Source organism: Meleagris gallopavo, chromosome 1 (assembly GCF_000146605.3).
Source record: "Meleagris gallopavo isolate NT-WF06-2002-E0010 breed Aviagen turkey brand Nicholas breeding stock chromosome 1, Turkey_5.1, whole genome shotgun sequence".
NCBI lineage: Eukaryota > Metazoa > Chordata > Aves > Galliformes > Phasianidae > Meleagris > Meleagris gallopavo.
This window is the reverse complement of record NC_015011.2, coordinates 76968759-76988278: the sequence shown is the minus strand read 5'-3', so window position 1 is coordinate 76988278 and position 19520 is coordinate 76968759.

Here is a 19520-nt window from a genome sequence, read left to right as displayed (position 1 = left end):
TAACGTAATCTAATTTTCAAAAGATAGGAAAAATTTTCCCTTGGGTTGCTGACTATCTATTCATCATATTTTGCCTACTATGCCTGTATATTTGCTGCTATTTCAGATGAAAAAAAAATGAAGCAGACAGATCACTCTATTCAAATAGTTATGCTGAATTGAAATATTTATCGAAAATTGTCATGCAAAATCTAAGGTAATCAAAATCCTTTTTGATTTGAACTATTAATGCCTGATTTTCTCCACTATTTAGTCATTCTAGAGAGAAATTTCAGAACAAAACCAACCATATGATTCATAATTAGATCTGTGAGACCAATTAGCTAGCAGCTTTCCATTAACCAGTCTGAAATTCTGTGCCAAGATATGTTGCATTCTGCTTAGAACAGCAGTGAGGCCTACATCAACCAAATGGTAGCAATAGCAAAAAAAAAGTCCTGAATGATGCTGATTTCATGATGTATATCCATGACTTTTTTGTTACCCATGAGCAAGGTCTGAACATTCGAACGAATTGTCAATACCACGCAGGTGTATACTAGCTCTTTGAATCTAGAGTCTTCTCTTTTCTTCTTAAATGTGCACAGCAGTGTGTTGAAAGGATTATGCTTCCATAATTTAACTTGTTTATTTGCAATGTTAGAACAGCATGAAGTAAACACCTGGGAAGTTTCAAGTGTCAAGGTTTTGATTTTTTTAATTATGAAGCATAAAAATAGAATCTTTTTAGAACAAATGCATAAAAAAACATTTCAGATAAGCCATGCATTTTGTAACTTGAAAACTGACATTTTTCTTGTGGCTTCCAAAAATATCCACTCCTGCACCATGACTAATGCCTGTTGCAGTTCCACCAAAACAAGGTCAAAGCTATTGGTTTAAGACTAAAGTCCCACATCAAATTAACTATGAGATTTGATATCTGATAAATATTATCCAGGGCTAGTTGAATAAGAGACATTGTTTTATGCAGCAGATTGGAGTAAATAAAAAAGTGTGAGACAACAAAAACCTCAACGCTCTGCAATGAAGTATTCCCTCCACAGCCAGTCTCAAGGGAAGAAAAGGAAAACTGGCGGTCAGAAAAAAATCTTTTCAATATGAAGGAAGCATGTGTCTGGCAGCTTCAAACATGCACATGAAAAGTAGGCTGTTAGAACCAAAGGGTTTATCCATATGTTGAAGTCTGAGTCTCCCACTTCTTCCAGAAACGATTAGCTAAGGATATTTTACACATTTCAGTCAAAAAGAAGAGAGGAGAAAATACTACAGGGAGATGTTAGCTATAGCACTGGGAAATGTACGTCTTCTTATCTCTCTCTACATGTATCTCTTACAGTCTTTCCTCTCCACCTGCCCAAGACCTGGCTTTCTAAGTCAAGTTTCTAGGGGATTATAGTTTCCTGAAGCTTCCTCTTGGTCATTTATAATTATTGGCATGAGATTGGCCTTTTTTTTCTTCTTTAGATTTTTTTCCCTCCAGATTGCAGAACATCCTCAGGAGTCCAAAATTTATTTAAAAGCTGTGTTAGTTCTCAGAGAACTCTCTAGCCAATTCTGTTAAAACTCTTGACTGCAATGGATATTCTTTCTTTTTTTTGTTATCCTAAGGACAAAACATGTATGTTGGAGATAAGAGACATGGCACAAAAGCACTGCCTTGTAGCTCAGGCAGTGTTTAATGATCCCATATCAATGGTAGAACAAACACAGGTTATACCATTTAATCAAAGTAAAGATCATTCATTTACAAAGTTATCAGTACTATCTATCTCCCTTGCCTTTGCACATGAGAAAAGAAGACCTGCTAAAAATTCACTTGAACACTGTGTGGGATGCTGTCTTCTCATATTTCTACTTATTCCATTATTGTCTAGCCTCTGCTTTTGCAATTTTAGCTCCCTGTTTATTCATGGGCACAAAACGCACTTCAGAGATATAAGCAGAGGAATGATTTTCTGTCTGGTCACCGTACTCCCTGAAAATGCTGTTAGTTAAACACCAGTGCAGATGTTCTGGATTGCTGAAGCTTTGTGCTCTGCACGAAAGATGGAAATAATGCAAAAAGGTCTTCTTGGCCAAGTGACCACAGTAAAGAGCCTTAAAGATGAAAGGGAGAATTTTGGATTTCAAGTAAAGTCTGTAATCTCTGGTAGTCATTAAAACGTGGACTATGTACATATCTGTGTAAAAGCTTTCCGACAACACTGCTTATAAAGGGAAAGTTGGATGACTGAAATAATCAGATGCCTGTCTGAAACTGGCAGGCAAAACAGTGGAGGCTGAAACAGAGCTTCTGCAGTCAACAGTTAGTATCTTCAAAATGGATTTATGTAAAACTGATCTTGCTGTAGCTTGAGATGCTGGGGAGCTCAAGATCTAAATGTGGTGCATATAGTGTACGTCCATAAAATAGCCTTTAGTATGCACAGTTAACTCTTGTCACTATGTATTTTCACCCAGAAACTAGTAAATAAAAATTAATGTGGTATAAGTTAAATGTTTTAAAAATCAGTTGATAAATGGGATAATAATACTGTAAGTCTGGAAGCTCTACTAAATAAGTGTGGTTTATGTTGGGCTCTGCATGGGTCAGTTTTCAGAATTAAACTATTTAATATTATCATCAATGACCAGGATAAAAATATGCAGTTACCACTGACAAAGGCAAGACTGGTTATGACAGAAAGAATATGAAGTGAAAAGAAAAAAAAAGGAGATAAAACAGTGATGCAAACCAGATTGCCCAGTAAAACAGATGCAAGCAACACATTAGGAAGTAAGGCTTTTGCTTGGAAAAAAGAACCCAAGCCATACTTATAGAATATATAACTCAATTGTATACTGCATATAGTCAATGGCTCTGGAGGGTTTGGGGGAGCACAATGAGTATGCAGTCAAATAGGAATTCCCTGAGGACCTCCAGAACGATTTCTATAGTTGGATAGACAAAAGAAAAATAAATGTCTTTAAAATAAAATTATGTTATCTGATGATGATGTGGCCATAACTGCTATATTCTCTGGCATCTATAGTGAAAGCTGGAGAGTGAATTGTAGGAAAACTCTCATAGAGGAATCAAGAAGATAGTTAAAAGGCTGAAAAGCTTACGCCAGAGCAAAAGACTCAAGATTTGAAAAGGTTGAAAAGATGAATGTTCTACTTAGAGCTTTTTCTCTTTTTTTAATCTCTTGGAGATACGCAATTATGAATCCAGGGGCTGGAAATGAAAACGTGGCAACTTCAGGCCAGAAATAAAGCACACGTGTTTTTACCAGAGGACAGTTACTTATCAAAAGAACTGATCTAGTGATTATGCAAGGTTGTCTATCATTGGCAATTTGAAAATTAAGATTGATCATTTCTCTTAAAGATGTACCTTCGTTCCAAACAGAAGTAGTTCAGAGAAGAAATTGTCTGGCATGTGCTATCCTGGAGATCAGGATAGACATGCAGGGTGCTCCCTTTGGCTTTATAAACTGTGAATCAGTGCCTTAATTCTTTTATGGGGAGGTCTATGCTTTTGGGGTTTGTTTTTCCTTTTGAATAGAAATTAGATGTTATTGCATTTGTAGCATTAGTTCTCCCAGACAACCAATAAATCAGACACATATTTTGCTTGCGATGTTTAGTTCACTTTAGCCACAAAAAGACTAAGGAGAAACTTGGACTAGAACATATGTATTACAAAGGGAGGAAGAGCTTTATGGGCTGTGATGGGATGACTTCATCCAATATTGGTCTTTTTAGATGTCAAAACCCTAATTGCTTGGGATTGTTTTTCTCTATTTGCTGTTTGCTTGTTTTCTTTTAATTGAGGCTAACGTTATAAACAGAGAGAAAAAAGTCTCAAGGGAGCCAAAGCAGGACAAGAAGTCATGTTTTTTTCCCCAGAATTATCCCAAGATTTTAACTTGAAGTGATTTTAATCTCAAAACTCCAATCTCCATGTAGCCACATGTTGAATCAATTGAAAAGTGACCAACAGGTAAATATCTCTGGCACGGCGCTGCTAATAATGTAGCAGACCTTTAGCAGAAGAGGAAACCCTTTTGACCTCTCTTGTGAAAGCTTTTCTGTGGCCTTAGGTTTGGTTGATTTTTTTGTTAATCTGTCATTACAAATGCAAGAAACAGACACCTACAAGAAGCTGATAACTTTATGTACATCAACAAGAGAGAAAGCAGAGGCAAATAGATTTTATTTGTCTTTAACAGAACACCAGGGAGAAGTACATAGAGAGATTGACTGACAAGGGCTTCAGTAGAAACCTGTGAGCTCGTAATGTGAGAAAGTGCTTGTAAATGAACAAAAACCCCGTGGCCCTTTCGGAAACTAGGACACTTTGCCTGAAATATTCTACTTCTTTCCCCATTGTTTCCTATCCTCTTGTGTTGAGGTCTAACCACAGAACAAGGCACCACTGACCTGCACTGCCATTCCCTATATCCATCTGGAATATGTCAAATGTTGGCAGACTGCCCCTTTGCAAAACCTGACAGATGAAGGAGGTAACCAGTATGTATTTTTAAAAGAAGAAAATTCTCCTGTGTGCTATGATCCTATCAGATTTTGCATCCCAAATAGAGACAAGCTATGCTCACCATATATATAGGAAACTTCCAAGAAATTGTGAGGTATTAAAACATTAGTGTCACAACTTGAGAAGATAATGAGCTCCTCTTAAGGGAAGAACCAGTGCTGTAGGATTACTGGACATATCTCTCAATTTACCCATAAACCAAATTTTCTGCCTACATTTGGCTAATTATATTCATGAATGATGCCAGGTTTTTTCACAAAAGGCAATTAAAGAAATTTTGAAGAATTTTCTTCCCATTATTTAAAAATGTCTAGTCCTAGAAAAGTGAGACCATCGAAGATTTTACATAGCTATTAGTTAAAATTGAAACATTAAGCCCAATTCTCAGTCAAATGTTACTTCTGATAATTCCATCTCCTCATTTTCCTTCTGGAGTGGGGATTTTTCAATCTCTGCCTCTTCAATGTTGTAAACAGGGGCAATGTTCCATAAAATACCTCCTAGAGCTTCTAACAATAGAAAAGTATGTCCTTCAGATGATGCAGGTAGCAACTATTCTAACATGTGTTTTGTCATTTAATGTGTGCATATAGTAATATTTGGGAGGATGTTGTTGCATGTTCATTATAGTGCATATCTCCTGCAACTCTTCTGCTTTCCTTGAAGTTATTTGTTTTAAACATCCATGAAAATTATTTCAGTGTTTTTAAATGCTAACATTTCATTATCGTTTTTTTAATACTGTCTTTTCTGCTAAAGAAGACACGAATTACCTGAGTACTTTGGACAGCAAAATGTTGATGATTTTACAATAAACAAATTTTTATAACTCTTGGGTTGTTTTCTAGAAAAGTAGAGTTCCACAGGGTAGAGGTGCTTTGGTATATTGTTGTTGCTTTCAGCAGATTAAGGTAAATACGTGCTGCAGCTTACCAAAGTTAATTGGACTGTAGCTTTAGGATGACTTTCTTGCCATAATATGATCATCATAGGAGAGATTCTCCACTTCTCTAAATTAATACAGATCCATCAGCTTTGTTATTTAGAATACTAAGGGACTCTTCCCCCTGTTTATGCAGTAAGATGGTGTGAGATATGTGGCTGCACTGGTTGAAATTGGAATTTAAAAATGAAGAAAAACACCATGCCAATTACCAGTGTACATTGTATGGAATAACACATCTCAGGTCAAAATATAAACAGGCCCTAAATGTGGCATTCAGACTTTCCACCCCAGCTCTTGACTCCCAACTGTTCTGCATAACAGAGAGGAATGCTAGGGAGAGACACGTAAGCCTGTTGTTAAATCAGAGAGGAGAACAATGAAAGCATAGGATCATCCAAAGAAATAAGGAAACTATAAGCAAATCAAAATCCACAGATACTTTGTATCTATAGGAATTTCTTATGAGAAATACAGAGATCTTAATGTTTTTATACATTAAAAAATTGTTCATTTTAAAGAGGGTGAATATTATTGTATTTTATTCTAATCATATTTAAAGAAATTATAAAGCTCCTGAGTCTGTGAGAAAACACTGAGATTTACAGGGCTATGATGGGATTTGTGCCTTAAACTTCTTTCCATTTTTTCCCCCAAAACAAAGCTGTACTGGAAATTGTCGTTATTCTAGCAAAGGCAATGAAGTTACAAGTTTAAAACAATTCAGGTTTTGCTTCTCAGTGTTTTTGGTTATTTAACACCAGAGCAGGTGATACACTCACTGTACATGGTTATCACCACCTATAGTTCTATTCTGATGAAAAAGAAAGAAACTCCAAAGTTTAACTTACAGCTTAATACATGGGTTTGTTACACTGAGTTGCACTTATTACTCAAATGACATAATTTGTTACCCAAGCTATTAATTTATATTTGAGATCTATATCTGAAAAGCAATCTGGAGCATTTTTTTTAAAATTTATTTTGTGTTGTTTTCCCTTGCTAAGCACTCCATAAAATCATGAATGTGGTAGATAAGGTGAACAGAAAACTTTTACACTAAAAACTGCAAAGGCATGAGATGAAACTAATAGCAGAAGTTTAGAACAGATTTTAAAAGTCTTTTGTTACACAATGGTTATAAACTTCTGGCACTTATTACCACAGATGGTTGTGGAGACAGAGAGCTTTCAGGATTTAGACAAATTTTTATGTAGCAGGTCCATCAAATGGATCAAATTTTTACTAAGTGATGTACTCTCTAGCATCCTTAAATCAGTGGTTGTGGAATCTGAGGGCCACAGGCAGTGGCTAGCTTTGTGTTACCCTCAAACTATACATCCTATTGCCACTGCTGGAGAAAGACATGGGATAATATATACCACTGCTCTGACCATGAATGACATTTGTTATATTTGAGGAATTTTCTCTGTTCACTCTGTAGTCCAAGATTAATTTCATTCCATCTTGTAACAAGGAAAATGGAGAATTCTCTTTGTCTTTTCTTTAGCATTACTGTGAACACTTCAGGACTTTGTGTTCCCACTGAAAGGAGATGGCAGCTTTCCCTTCCTATCCACCTTCTCCTGTGGATGAAGAAAGCATAAAGAGGTCAGAGCCAAGAATCTCAAGCATGTCTGTTATCTGTGGAAGTTCAACTTCAGATGCATTTCTGATTCCTTCATTTGTTGGAAGCACAGCTTGTCACTTTCTTCCACAATGCGTTTGAGTGAAGAAGCCCTCCTGTTCTTCATAAAATGCCATTGGGCTTCAAAAAGAGAAGGGCAGAGAGAGAAAGCAGAGAGCATCTTCCATTTCTACACTGGCAGATGTTGCCTGAGCTGTCTCTGACAGCATGGACAAGCGAAAGCCTTTGAAGACCCAAGTTCAAATGTAGTTTTAGTACAGGGATGAAGGATCATAAATGGTCTCATTACTGCACTTTCGTGTTCATTCATGGAAACATTTCTTTGCTCTTTTTCACTGTTGCCATTCTCCTAATTGAAAGCCAAGGCTAAAAATCTAACAGACTGGGTAATAGAGACTTGAGATTAAATTCATTCTTATCATTTTTATGGATTTGCACATTATGGGTTGGCAGTTAGTGGCAATAAATCAGTTTTCTCTGAATTCTGAAAGGTGATTATCTCCTTCCCTCTTTAAGATGTGTAAAATCAATTACAACCCAGCCATGTGGTTGGATCTTCCTTTAAGGCTCTTCTTCAGGTGTTTGTGCTTTTTTGCTGCACGTTCTTTTGAATGACAGGGTAAAGCTCTTCACAACCACTGTAACGCAGTGACAAAACCCTGTGATTTTAGGGCCAAGATCTTTTGCATCTGTAAGAGAGCTACTGATGCACACCTTGTGTGTGCGGGAGGCCAAGGCACAGGGAGGCCGTAGGGCCGTTCGGTGCGCTGCCTGGAGCCGCTTTGGCAGCACGCACTTTCTCTTTTAACAATATGAATTAGTAGTTGCTATTAGCATAAAATCACCAGTTAAAACACTCTCAGCTCATTTTTTAACAGTGGAGCTAATTGCCCTTAAGTGCCTGAGCTCCAGCAAAACGAAATGGCACCTTTGTGCAGAAACCCCCAGTGTTTCCCCCGTACATCCATAACGACCTCTAAAATAAGCCGTTACAATCCTGACATGGTACCAGCCTGACACCTTGGGCTGGGATTTAATTTTGAGTTATGGCAGTGTTAGGAAAACATATGATGTGGCCGTTTGTTTGCAGAAAGAAGGGGGAAAAAATCATAAAACCCTCTTTTTTTATGAGCTGTCGCTTGATTCGTTCCTGGAGCCCCAAGTAGCGAGCGTCTAAATCAATGCACACAGCTGTTCTTGCTTCTCGGAGCCCAGCAGGTGTACTACCCAATGCGCCTGCCATCTCCCCCCACTCACATAACAAATAATAACGTCTTACACACACCAGCCATCCATCACAGTTACGGCCGGCCCCGGTGAGGCCGCTGTTCTCAGGGTAGTGTGGAGATTTTTTTTCTTTCTTTTCCCTTTTTTTTTATCCTGTGCCTTTTTACTGTAGAAATACCCTGCCCCTGGATTATTAGTCACACTTTCTGGACTCCTTTAATTGAATAACCTTTGGCTTTTGTGGCAAAAGAAAAAAAGAAAGAAAGAAAAAACAAACCCACACACCACAGTGTTTATTTGTGTTAAAAAACAATAGGCATATTGTGACTGGCGAAATCAATTAGTCTTCCTCTGCAGTAAGGACCCACATCTGGTGTGATTTAAGTTAATGTAAGGGAAGGGCCGCAGAGGCCCGAAGACCCTGAGTTCTCATTTCAACAGGTGACAGAGAAGGCATAAAAGGCTAATATATACTACAAGTGTGGAGGCAAGGCTATAAATACTGGAAGGTTTACTTAGGAGGTAAAACAAAGCTAAGCAATAAGGCAAAATAAATACCTTCCTGAGCTGGGCTGTCACCTGGCATGAGCAGAGGCAGCAGGAGGGAGAGCAGCTTGGGAGGCGTGCAGGCTGGCAAGACTGGAGGGTAACGCAAAGGAAAATGCTCGCTTGCAGCTATTTGCAGGCATTCTTTCCACGGGGAAATGAGAGTGGGGAAAAGATGTGGAGTATCTGCTCACCTCCTGAGTGATTTCTCTTGGCGTACTTTTTAGCAAATAGGTTTAGCAGAGTTCTGGTAGGATCCATAAGCCATTGGACTCATGAAGCCTGCTTTCCTGTGAATTTGTTTCCTGCACACACACAGTCCTTCTCTTGCCCTGCTGGTATAAGGATCCACCTCTTTGCCTCTCCCTTTCTGACAATTCTTTTCCTCCTGGCTTCTTCTAGACCTTCTCCTATTCCTTCTACCTGACCTCAATATCCCCAGCTCTTTATGTCTTTCTGTAACTGAAAATGCTAATCTCATCCTTCTCCATTACTCAGCGTCCAATTTTCCTAAAAAATTATGGAACTTATCTCAGAGCTGTTCAACTCTCAAATTTTGTTGCAATAATGCTTTAGGTTCAATGAGTCTTAGGAAGAGACAGACATGCTCAAGAGGATGGACGCTGTAATTAGAATGCCTTTGTAAAGTCCTGCCTTTTCAGGAACTTGGCGAGAAGCACCAGAGTGGGTGTACATGAAGAGGAGAGACTACCCACCTGAGTAGTGTCAGGAGTCTCGTGTCTATCTGGCAAGAGAAGAGGGCAGAGAGCTTGGGCAGCCACTTCCCAGGCGGATCACACTTTTTCCAGTACTGTTGTATCTGTTTGTCATGAAACAGCACAATGGACTGACTGGATTGGATATAGGAGAGGAGATTTACTTTCAGCAAAAATACACTATTACTGTTAATAGCTGTTGTTTCTGAGCTTTTCATATACCCTTATTAGCAGCCACCTAAGAATGGAAAATACGTTGTGTGGTCCCTGAGTGTAAACCCTACTTGGCAAAAGCCAAGTGATCAGTCTGAATCACTGTTCCTTTGCAGTGGGATTCCTAGGGGATATGTTTTGTTTTGATAAACAGATTCCAGTGATTTGTCCCAGAGAGAAACTCAGTGATTTCATTTGAATTTCTTCACATCTGCAAATAAGTTAGTCTGCAGACAGTCTTCAGTGCCCTTCTTATGGAGAATGCAGGCAGGTACTGGGACTTGGAATAAGATCCTGATAATAATAAAGGTTTTTGTTATGTCGTTGTTTTGCTGTTTTTTGTGTTTTGTTTTTTTTTAAATCAGTTTCCAACAGCTGGTTGCCAGTTGCCCTCTGACACAGACACATAAAAGGGAAGTAGTGAGTCCTGTACCAGCAGGGATCACTGGAAGAAATGCAGCCCTCATAAATCAAGACAGCACTGTTACATAGCTTTAGCACAATGAAATGCATATGTGCAAAGGAGACTGAAGAGGGACCCCACTCACTGGCTGGGAGGATGCAGATCTGGCTCTTGGGAAAGGAGCATTCCTGCCACCACGGAAAGCTGTAGGGAGGATTCTGAACTTGCTTCTTCTAGGAACTTTGATAAGAAGCTGGCAAGACTTTGGGTGGAGTGAGAGTCCTCCTTGTGGCATTCTGAAGACAGGTTCCCAGCTTGTTCCCAGTGCCTCACCTAGTTATTTTTAGTCCACAGCAGTGGACTTCCTACTTTGTTCAGAGAAGATGAGATCATTACTTGATTCATTTTCGTGATGTGATGGAAAAAATTTGCTTTTATTTCTCTATTTCCTATAGTCTGTGAAGGCTTGGAGGGACTACAAGTATCATGTCATGGTGTGCAGTGGTTCTTATGAAAGACCATCCTATATTTGTTGGATTAGCAACATTGGCAGGCATGCACAGGATGTTCCTGCCATGCGTTGAAGATAACTATAATACAGGTGGTGGTGGGACCGCTGAGAAGAGACGTGTTGCTGGACCTTGTTCTTACAAATAAGGAAGGTCTGTATGGGAATGTGAAAGCTGGGCGCAGCTTGGTATGGAGCGATCATGAGATGGTGGAATTCAAGATCTTTTTGTGTGAAAGAAGCAAGGCAATAAGCAGGATTGCAACCCTGAACTTCAGGAGAGCCAACTTCAACTTCCTCAAGAACCTATTTGGAGATATCCCATAGGAAGCCCATGACAGTTGGTAGATACTCAAACACCACTTCTTCTAAGCTCAAGTTCGGTGCATCCTTGAGAATAAGAAATCAGGGAAAAATGTAGAAGACCTGCATGGGTGAACAAGGAGATCATGGATAAACTCAAAGGGAAGAAGAAGGTACATGAAATATGGAAAAAAGGGCTGTCTACTTGCGAAGAATATAGGAATGTTGTCAGGGCCTATAGGAATGCAGTGAGGAAAGCTAAGGCCCACTTGGAATTTAATCTGGCAAATAAGGTTAAAAATAACAAGAAAGTTTTTTTTTTTTTTTTTAAGTATGCCAGCAGTAAAAGGAAAACTAGGGAAAACATGGGTCCACTACTGGGTTGACCTGGTAATAGGGGGTGCTGAGAAGGTAGAGATACTTAACATTTTCTTTGCTTCTGTTTTTACTACAAAGATGGCTCCATGGGAATCCCAGACCTTGGAGGTAAGAGAGAGAGTTTGGGGAATGGAGGGCTTTCCTTTAATCGAGCAGGATCTGACCACCTAGCCAAAATCAATGCATACAAATCCATGGGCCCCAATGGAATCTACCCACGTGTACTGAGCAAGCCAACAGAGGTGATTGCTAAACCATTCTTTATTATGTTTGAAGGGTCTTGGGGAATGGGGGAGGTGCCTGAGGACTGGAGAATAGCTGAAGTCACATCAGTCTTCCAAATGGCCAAGAAGGACAAGCTGGGAAAATATAACTTAGTCAGCTTCACCTCATTTCCAGAAAGATGATGGAACAACTTGTTCTGGATGTCATCTCCAAGCAATTGGAAGAGAAAAAAGTTATCAGGAGTAGTCAGCATGGATTTACCAAGGGGAAATCAAGTTTGACCGACCTGTGGCCTTCTGTGATGCTATCACTGGCCGGGTAGATGGAGGGAGAGTGCTGGATGATGTTGTGTACCTTGACTTCAGCAAAGCATTTGACACCTTCTCCCACAGCATCCTTGTAATGAAGCTTACAAAGTATGGGATAGATGAGTGGACAGGAAGGTGGACTGAAAAATTTCTATCTGGATAACTACATTTCAACCAACTGTAGGGAACCTCCTCTAGCAGAGGAGTTGGATTCTGTGATTCTGTGAAGGCTGCAGGCAGTTAATCACCACACAGTTGTTTGCTCACTCCCACCCTCCAGAGGGTAGGGGAATGGATTGAAACAAAACAACAAAGTAGAACTTGTAGGTTCAGATAAAACTACTAAGATAGAGAAAAGAAGAGGGAAAAAATGGATAATATTTATAACAGATATATATATACACACATATGTGTAGAACAAGTGATGCACAAACAATTGCTTACCATCAACTGACTGATGCCAGCTCATTCCCAAACACAGAAGAGAGCCCAATGAATTCCCACCACTTCAAAACTTTCCTTCTGCATGATGTCACATGATATGTAAGGAAAGTGATCTTCAACTATTGAACAGTTGCATTAGAGAAAGCTAAAAACTTGGTGACCTGGTCCCTGTAAGGCCTCCAGAGGGTTCCCTCTCCCTGCTGGGTTCATTTCAGGAGCCAGAAGTGATGCTGTGGGAAAGTAAATCAGTATTACAGGTTTGGAATCTAGAGTCTGATTTTTGGATGGTCCTGTATTGAGACAGGAGTTGGACTCAGTGATCCTTATGGGTCCCTTCCAACTTGGGATAATCTACGATTCCGCTTAGAAAAGTGGAGCCATACTCACTGCTTATCCCTTTGGCTAGTTTAAGTCAGCTGTTGTGATTCTGACTCCTCCCAGCTCCTTGGGCCCACTGCACCTCCCAGCTCCTGCTCACCCCCACCTCCCCCCAATGGTAGGATGGTAATTAAAACAGAAAACTGAAATGTCCTTGGCTCTGTACAGCACTGCTAGGCAACAACTAGAAATACCAGTCTATTATCAACATTGTTTTTCTCCTAAAACCAAAACATGACATCATACCAGACACTCTGAAGAAAAACAGCTCTGCCCCAGCTGAAACTAACATATCATCAAGCCAGATATGTTTCTTTAAATCTTTCTTCTTTTGACTCATCAACTTTAAGTCTAGAGAGTGCCAGTCTGGGCTGTAATTAAGGCTCAGATGGACTAGTGGTGGCAATCCTTTTTAAATGAAATGATCACAAAGCTTCTTCCAGGAGCTGAGAATCACACAGAGCTGGGCTGTACAGGTATGTAGGTATGGCATTTCCACCAGTTTAGCTGTCCATCTTATGCATTCCTTTCCCATTGTCTCTTCTCTGAGTTTAAAGAGCCCCTGGCAAAAGTGCAACCTGGGAATATGCCACAGGAGAGGGGACCATCCAAGGTAGTCTGTGGGTCCTGAACTGAATGGATGATCCATTACTGTGTCATCTGCTTTTGAAAGAAAAACAGCATTAAATAAGAATTTGGGAGCTGCCGATTTTGTGCATCCTGTGCTCATTCCAAAAGTTAAATGTTGTGCATTTCCTTTAGCTTCTTGTAGTCATTGGATTTCACTTCATTTGCTGGACTCAATAATATCAGGCATCTTCTTGTATGTATGCATACTCTGTGTTAGAAGCCCTTGAATGATTAATGCTTCCCTGTTAGGGATGCAGGTAGAATTTAACAGAAAGGCTTTTAACTGTATAGATCAGTTCTACAGTAAACTCTCAAGGGGTCCAGTAGATGCAATTAACAGGAATGATATATTAGACTTTATCAGCATGTTGTTATGGAGACCTCAATTTGGGACATGTGTTTAGAGTTTCACACAGCCAGCAGTTGCTTATAAAAAGCATTTAAAAATATATGCACAGGCCAGTATTTTTTAATCACAGAAGGTATTGTGTCTAATATCATTGTGGATTGACCGCACATCCCCCACAAGCAACCGCACAAAGTCTTACTCAATCCCCACATCCCCACATCTCAGAGGTCTGGAGAAGGGAATAGGAAGTATAAAAATAAGAAAATTGTTGAGTTGAGATTAAAGACAGTTTAATAGGTGAAAGAGGAAAAAATCCCAGTGATGCACAGGCATTAACTCACCACCTCCTACAATCAAGCCAATGGCCAGCCAGTCTCCAAGCATCAACCACATCAGAAGACAACAACCCTCCAACACTTTTTCATTTACTCCAGATTTTATTGCTGATCATGAAGTTATACAGTATGAAATATCCTTTTGGTTCATTCTGGTCAGCAGTCCCCTCCCAGTCTCTTGCCTACCCACATTCTACTTGCTGGGGTGGTGCAGTGTGAGCTATAGAGAAAGTCTTAACAATGTGCAGGCACTGTTCAGCAATAGCCAAAATATTAGTCTGTTATCAACAATGTTAACCACAAACCCAACACGTGGCTCCATACAAGCTGCTATAAAGAAAGTTAACTCTATCCCAGCAAGACCCAGAACAAATATGAAGTTCCATCTTCGAGACATAAATTTGTGCCTGTGCCAGAAGTTCACCGAAGACTAGTGATCGTGGAAGAAGTGCTACAGACTTGAAATGATGACAGAGAAAATCAATCAGTGGAAAGTCTAGATTACATGTCTGATTCGGATGACTCTTTTTAAATTGACATACAGCCAAATTCAGTTTCACAGGTAGAAGAATAAGCCAGGTTCTGAAAAACTCTATCCTGGCACACTGAGAAGGTTTAAAAATCTTAAGAAACAAGCATTCAGCATGATTTCCCCATTTGCTGCTGTGAGCTGAAAGAACTAAAGCTATAATTAGGAAGGTGTGAAACTCTGTGGGGGAAAAGAGGCTTTATCTCCTTGTAGAGCAGTAGTGAAAATAGGATGGGGATAATTCATTCGCTTCTAGAATCTCTGTTTTTAAATATCTTCATTATTGACAAAGAAGTAGAGAAGAACCACAAAATTGTTTGGGTGCTATTTAAACTTAACTTATAGAAAACATAAAGAAAGTTTAAGACTTGATTGTTCTTTTCCCCTATGTAGAATATTCAGAGGTGACAATTACAACATCTAAACACTTGCATGATTAGCAAACCCTAAATGCTCAAGGGTTTTGATGTACCATAAGAAGGCAAAATAAATATTGATGGCAGTAAACTAAAGCCCAGTTGAAAAAAGGTGCATATTTTGATAATAAAGATTGCTCATTACCAGGAACAATATTCTTAGTGTCTCAATTTTAGCCGCACATGTTAATGAATAGCAACACAGGGATGATTTATAAAGCCTTGTGGTAACCAGGAGGTCTAATTAGAGTATTCTTTAGCACTCCAAGGCTGTTAATTGAGTTGGATCTTAACTCTATTTTGGAGAAAATACACTGATTATTGATTTTAGAATCATAGAATCTTTAGAGTTGCAATGGACATCTGAGGGCCATCTAGTCCAATTCCCCTGCAATGACCAGGGACGTCACAGCTAGATCAGGTTGTCCAGGGCCTGAACCAGCCTTGCCTTTGAAGTCTCAAGGGATGGGGCATCATCCACATCACTAGGTAACCTGCTTCAGTGCCTCACCAAAAATCAGATTTTTTCCTTATATCTAACCTACATCTACCCTCCCTGAGCTTGAAGCCATTTCCCTTTGTTATATCACCACAGATCCTACTAAAGAGTGTCCCCTTCTTTCCTATAGCCCTCCTTTAGATACTGAAAGCCTCTATCCGGTCACCTCAGAGCCTTCTCTTCTCCAGGCTTAACAGCCCCAGCTCTCTCAGCCTGTCCTTGTAGGAGAGGTGTTCCGCCGCTTGGATCATTTTTGTGCCCCTTTTCCTGATGTGCTCTAAAAGGTGTACATCTGTAGATCCTGTACTGAGGACTCCACACCTGGATGCAGCGCTCCAGGTGAGGCCTCACCAGCGCAGTAAGACTTTTACAGTAAGACACATTTTTCAGACCTCTAATTACTGCTGCTACTCCTTTCTTAAGTTTTGTATCATTATTGAGCCCAGTCAGATTGATTATATCAGTACGGAAGTCATGTAGATGTTCTTAAGTTTTCCAGTGCTCCTTCTGAATTGAAGGTACCAGAAACTTCATGCTTTTCTGACACAGTGGTTTATCACAGGTGTTTAAAATCTTGTAGCCTGGCTCATTTTGTCAGTTAAATATTTCCTGTGAATGAATTAGTTGCTGTTTTAACATGCTCATTAGCTGTCATCTTCTGTCTAGTTATGCGGGTTCACCAGCTTTTTGGACTTATGCTCTTACTTCAGTATCACTGAATGTTTCTTCTGATGGAAATTGATGCCATCCTTTAAAAATCAAGATGTCATTCACTGTAAAGCTCTCAGAAACTCTGAACTTATAGGGCTATAAGTTTTCTCTTTGTTACTTACAGCTCCTATTTTATTTCTCTTATCTGTTTCATGCTCAGGCATATATATAACTTTATTTTCCCCAGAAAGTTACAGATTACGGATTCCTGTATGTTTCCTTTGCTGACTGCTTTTCGTGAGTGATGAACTGTGAGTAGTTATTTTGTGCAAGCACAAGAAGTGGATTTTAAATGGGTGCTAAGTACTTTCAAACCAAGTCTGTAACAAATGCCCATGTGCCTGCTGCCCTGGATTAAGCAGTTGAGGACAGGAAAAGCTGTCAAACCAGGAGATGATGGAAGATGACTGGGAAGAGTGGACAGGCCATGGGACTGGGTCACAGCAAAATTATGGGAGGAGTTCGCTGACATCTGCAGATATGCCTTTTTTCCAGTTCAGCCAGCTGTAATGCATAAACTGTTGAAATGTGTTTCATACTGTTCCATAAAAATGTTAGTGTTGATTATTTTGTCTTAGAGTTATACCTCTGAAAAAATAATTAGTTTTCTAAATAATTTTGCATGAAAATATGAATAAGAAAGGAAATCCAAAATGATCTGCTTGCCTAGTTAGTAAAAAGAAAAGTAGTCAAAGTCAAGTTTGAGGAAAAGCTGTCCCCTCAAGAACACAAGGAGCAAAATACATCAATAAGCTATTCTGGGGATGTTGGCCTTTTGGTTTGACATAAAATAGTATTACTTTAAAAACTAAATCCACGTGAAAGAGTGAGCAGTGATCCCATACTATTGTTATGTGACAGAGATGAATGTGAAGCTGTGTCAACTGAAAAGTCACTTCACAGAGGAGCTGCATGAGAGGCTAGAGCAAGCAGATACACTTCTATTTTTTTTGTTCTGAGTGAACAAAAATTATTTTATTGTGCCTGTTTCCCCACATTCCCCAAAGACGCTGATAGCTGTGGTGTGGAAGCTCTCACACAAAGCTGCCTGTGCTAAGAGTGCTTTGCTCCAAGCACCATGCTGTGACCCAAGGCTTGGTGCAGACAGCACCCTGCAGGGTCGCAGGTTGTAGGCTTCAGTTCTTCTGAGCCTCCAGCATAAGAGGGATGCACTTGCTACTGTGGGTAACACACAAAACTCTTCCCTCCACATTGCTTTAGCAATGTTTCAGCAGTGATGTGCTAAGTGCAAGCATGGTCAAAGTGGTTTACAGCTGATTAGTGGGCAAAATAACACAGCCGTGTTGGCATAAACCCCAGGGAGCCCCTCTCTCAACAAGAGTATCCTGTCGCAAAATGTCGAGCAATCAGCATCAATAAATAGTGAGTTGAAAACAGCAAGGTGGCGTGAAAAGCTCAGCCCTGCCTCGGAAGGTAGGGCAGCTGATTAAGTGTTATTTCCTGATCTGTAAATCATCAATTCCAAACCTCTTTGTGTGTCGTCTATAAAATATTGGCTGTGGGCTTTTTGTTATAAAAAGGTAACTAATTTTTATAGCAGCCCCGTAAATAGTAATTAACATGCCACAAACCGAACAACATCCTGCTGTAAAAATTGGGGGAACGCTGTGCGTATTTTTAAGAGTGCTGTGTTTGTGCCTAGGTAGGTCTCATGTTTGCAAGGGTAGATCCACATGCACCTCTGTGTTGGATAGCTCTGGTGTCTTTTAGTGGTCTTGCGTTAGGAGCAGGGAAGGAGCAGAGGTCTGATGCACACAGCCTCTTCCCAGTGCCTGCTGTGCTGGAGGAGGCAGAAAGAATGGACTATTCCTGTGTACAGAATTTTTCTGTCCAGGCTCTATCACTTCATGTTTGGCTTACGTCCTGAAACATGAGAAGGAGTTAGATCTCATCTCAAAGCATTTTTTCCAAGTCTGTCTAATAAACTTTGTATGTTCTCAATATCCAAATAAATCTCTAATCCTTTCTGGACAGCAATAAGCTGTTGACCTCAGCGATCTACTGAATACCACAGGTTCAGAATTTGTGAAATTCATAAAATAAAGAAAACCCATCAACCCTCGAACTTCAACCCTCCGCTTCTTAGGCTTTAAATTCACCATTTTTTCGATGTAGCCAAAGCCTGTTATTCCCTAAGGGGAAGGTAGATAGATGTGTCAAATTCATAGGACATGTTTCACACCTTACATGGACCATAGGAAGCAGTGAGGCTGGGAGGAGAGGGAGAATCTGCAGCCTGGCTGGATCTGCGATACATGATCTCGCATAAATAGGCAGCTCCAAGAGGTGTTAATGGCCTGCAGCAGTAAGGAGCCCTCCTCCTTTTCGCTCCCCACCCTTCAAAATTTGCATCTGTCCACATAAATGCAGTGTACAGAGAGACCTTTAGGTGCTCCCACTGGCAGCCTCATCTTTTTGTCATAGCGACTGGAGCCACTGAAGTTCTTTCTGCCATATGCCTGGCCCCCTTCAGGTGAAACAAGGGGCAGATAGGCTGCTATGGCAATGCCATGGCTTCTCAATGGGTATGCAGCTAGTGGCTGAACTTCGGGGTGTCACACATCAGATTTAGTTCTGAATCGATCACATCTATTCAATAACACACTCACAGGAAGGACCCTGTGAATTAGGGGATGTTAACAGCTTTCACTCTGGTGCATAGCCTTATCTGCTGTACTTCATCCAGTGGGGGGGAAAAAAAAAAAATAGGAGAAAAGAGATTAAAAAACATCATTATGTGATTTTTGTCAATTTTGTTGCATCTCTCTGGGTAAGGAAGACTCTGGGCAAAGCAGAACTGTATCACACCACTATTGAGGAGGAAGCCAGAGGCAATGACTTTTGGGAAGCCTTAGCTGTTGCAACTGCTTTATCTTGTTTGATTGCAGCCTCTGGTCCCTGGGAAGGGCTCTGGTTTGGGTCAGTCTCAGCACCTCTGGGTGCGGTTGTGCTGCAGAAACCCAGACAACGAGCACAGTGCATGCTGATTCCTCTCCTCCAGGGATGCTGCAGCTGCTCAGGAGCTTTGACCTGAATTATTTAATGTGTTCTTGTTTTTATGGTATCTGGTGTTTATAGCTTCACAAGGCAATGGCAAAAAGGCATGCTTTTATATATTTGAAAACTCTTTATCCAAGAGTTCAAGTATTGGTATGGGATTTCAGATCTTTCTGAAATCTTCACAGGGCTCAGACTGTGGAAACATAAATCATTGGTCTGTAAAACCAAGTTTTTTAGCAGAGAACTG